Here is a 3,841-nt window from a genome sequence, read left to right as displayed (position 1 = left end):
GATCGACAGCGCCACTCTTTTTTGCCGATTCGGATGTCAGCACCTTCGTTTGGAGGGGATTCTTACCCGTATCCACCATGTTGGTAGGGAACGGATGCTGATCAATCTTCATTGGTTTGGCCGGTTTTGTCGGCACTTCAAACTTGAGTCTGCCCTGTTCAATGGCCGACTGTATTTGTTGTCTGAAGATTTTGCACTCATTGGTATCATGCGACGTGGCATTGTGCCATTTGCAATACTTCATCTTCTTCAACTGCTCGGCAGAGGGGATTGTGTGGTAAGGTGATAGTTTAATCTGTCCTTCCTGGAGTAGAAGATCAAATATTTTGTCAGCTTTAGTGGTATCGAAACCGAATGCTTCCGGCTCTTTTTTGCCGAATGGGCATGATATTGGCTTCTTCCCCTTAATCCACTCTGCAAGCCCGATTTCGGCGTCTTCTTCGTCCTCTATTTCTTCCAGGAATGCTACTTTCTTTTGGAAATTCCTCCTTGGGTCAAATGGACGCACTTCTTGTCCGGACAATCGGTGGACAATCTGGCTTAGGCTCTCGAACTCTTGTGACGCATATTTCTCCTTGATGTGTGGCAGTAGTCCTTGGAAGGCTATATCGGCCAACTGTGCATCAGTTAGAGCCAAGGAGTAGCACTTATTTCTGATTTCCCGAAACCGCTGTATGTACGAGGGTATCGGCTCATCGCTTCGTTGTCGGAGGCTAGTCAGATCAGATAGCTTCATTTCGTGGACTCCAGCATAAAAGTACTTGTGAAATTGCTTTTCTAGATCGGCCCATGTGATAATCGAGTTTGGTGGTAGAGTGGTGAACCATTGGAAAGCCGATCCAGACAAAGATGACGAGAACAACCGTACCCGCAGGGCATCTTGCGTAGCTGCTTCGCCGCATTGGATGATGAATCTATTCACATGTTCTACGGTAGAAGTATCATCCATTCCGGAAAATTTAGTGAAATCCGGAACTTTGTACCGATGGGGAAACGGCAACAAGTCATATGTAGACGGGTATGGTGTCCTGTAGGTATAAGTTTGGACCTTCGGCTTCAAGCCGAATTGCTCTTGCATCACTTCCGCGATTTGCGCCGCCCAATCTGGTTGTTGCTGGGGAATAACTGGCGGCGAAATCGGCACATGTTGATAGATCGGAGCTTGAATGAAAGGGGATTGGTGAAACGGTGGTATCTGAGTATAAGCCGGTGGTGTAGTAAAGGACGGCTGCTTGTAGGCACCACTCGTTTCATCATATAGCATGAGCTCTGACGTCTTGTTGACCTCCGGAGAGATAGGTTGGTATGGAGGTATGATCGGCCGAGTGGCCGTCTGGGAAGGTGTCTGGAACAGAGGATTCCCTTGGCTGACCGATTGATTCAAACCGGTCATGTTTAGAGGTGCCCCCCAGGGTAAAGGAATAACTGGAGGGAGTGGTGTAGTGGACGGCTGGACGGAGCCGTGTCCCACAGAAGTTGACGACGTAGAGGCACCGACTCCTCCGTATCCCAAAGGAATTGATGACGTAGAGGCACCGATCCCTCCGACGGAGGATTGGATCGGCTGAGAAGCCTGATAAGCCTGATTTGGTGGAATCGGCTGAAAATACGTAGGCCCCCTGTATCCCTGTGGTATACCCCCGGCGAAGGAATTGACAACAGCATTGTGTACCATGTTTGAAAGTACCGAGGATTGGTTGATGAAAGCGTGATGAAGAGATTGCTGAATCATATCGGACATCTTGTCCGAATCTTCTGAAATCGTGATCTGGCGAGGAGTAGTGAAAGGAGATTTCTTAACAGTTTCCCCGCTTCTGGAACGACTGAAGGATTTCAAGCAAGCTTTCCGGACTTGCTCCAAATACTGATTCAGATCTTCTCTTTGGTCGTCCTTTAGATCTGCTTCCGTTACTTCGATGACGTTATCTTCGGTGATTTCAGCAGCTTTCGACATAACGGCGGTTGCAATTGTCCCACCAGGCGTGCCAAAAGTGTGTTGGCGCTAGAAATCGGTCCAGCGGCCGACACACGACCCGGGAGAATCTGCTTAGAATCTGCTTAGCTCCTGTTCGGGTGAATGCCCTGGTGCGGTTCGCGCGGCGTGCCAGCCAATCTGACCTGTTGATTGGCAACAAATTCGGTAACTGCGATCGGCTAAGTTTCCGATCGAGAGGACAAATCGGCAGATCGGCCGATTTACTGTAGTAAAGTAACCGGCTACGAGAGAGCGCGATCCTTATAGCCTTGTAGACAGAAAACTACTAAAACAATCGGTACAAAGCTTATGAAAATAACACTAGGAAAAGATCTAATCGGCAACGAACGGATCTAACAACAGAAGGTAATAAAAGCCGATACTACCGATTCCTAGCGGGATAACTGGTGATAAAAGCTAGAAAAACAGGTAAAAAACCTATGAATCTAGTTGATATCGATAACTGGTGAATAAATCTAAACGAAACGACAGCGATACGCCGGAAGTTAAAGCTTAGACGTTACTCGATAAGCGGAACTTACAGAATCGGCCGGAGATCAAGATGATGCAGCCCTGCCAACCCGCACGAACTCGTGAGAAGAAAAAACGATGGCGAAGTCGCCTGCTTGAAAGTAGTATGAAGAATAAAGTAACTTGTTGTATTGATTGATTGATGTCTTACAGATTTACAAAGGTAGCTATTTATAGCCCCGTACAAATAATCTTTCTTAACCGAGTAGGACTCTATCTCTAATTCAAACAGAAAACAAATATCTACAAGCACAATCCGTGTTAAACTAACTACCCCACGCTTCGTGGGCTGAACTCCACCTTATCTTTCCACCTAACCAGGCCCATACAGGCCTACTTTAGTCCTCCTTCCTGGTCGGGCGATTTCTTATCAGCAAAGGGCTGCCGATTGGGAACCTGAAGCGAAGCAAAAGCCACTTGACCGATTCCACACTGTAGCACCTTTTGACCGATTCCCAACTGTATTCTTTCGATTTCTTCCCTCTTTGACGCCGATTCTACTGATGACGAAATCTGACGTCAACAACTTCATAACTTTCACTGATGATAGCTACGTATAAAAAAAACCAACACAAAAGACATGCAACAAGGACCAATTCGTTACGCAACCAGTCGACCTTCGATTAAAAATCAGCGTGGCAAGAAAATTAAGACCTTATGATCTGATCGTGGAGGCGAGTATTTGAGCCACGAGTTTAGCAATCATCTAAAGAGTTGCGGAATTGTTCCACAACTTACGCCGCCTGGAACACCTCAGAGAAACGGTGTGTCCGAGCGACGTAATCGAACTTTGTTAGACATGGTTCGATCAATGATGAGCCAGTCGGACCTACCGTTGTCATTTTGGGGATACGCTCTAGAAACAGCAGCTTTCACACTTAATAGGGTACCATCTAAATCCGTAGTTAAGACACCATATGAGATATGGACTGGAAAGGTTCCCAGTTTGTCTTTTCTAAAGATTTGGGGATGTGAAGTGTTTGTCAAGCGACTTCAGTCGGACAAGATCACACCCAAGTCGGATAAGTGCATTTTCGTGGGATATCCAAAGGAAACTTTGGGATATTATTTCTACAACCGATCAGAAGGCAAAGTGTTTGTCGCTCGGAACGGGGTTTTCCTAGAGAAAGAGTTTCTCAAAGGAGAAAAGAGTGGAAAGACAGTGCATCTTGAAGAAGTTCAAGGTGAGCCAATCGGGCAAGAATCAATGAGTGATGCTAACGTAGCAGAACAAGTTGAGATACCCATGGCAAGAGAAGCACCGCCACAACCACGAAGGTCAGCAAGGCTCCGCGAAATGCGAAATCCCCAAAAACCGATCGTAGTTCGAGACTG

Source organism: Setaria italica, chromosome II, assembly GCF_000263155.2.
Source record: "Setaria italica strain Yugu1 chromosome II, Setaria_italica_v2.0, whole genome shotgun sequence".
NCBI lineage: Eukaryota > Viridiplantae > Streptophyta > Magnoliopsida > Poales > Poaceae > Setaria > Setaria italica.
The sequence above is the reverse complement of the archived record's forward strand: the minus strand, read 5'-3'. Positions refer to the sequence as shown.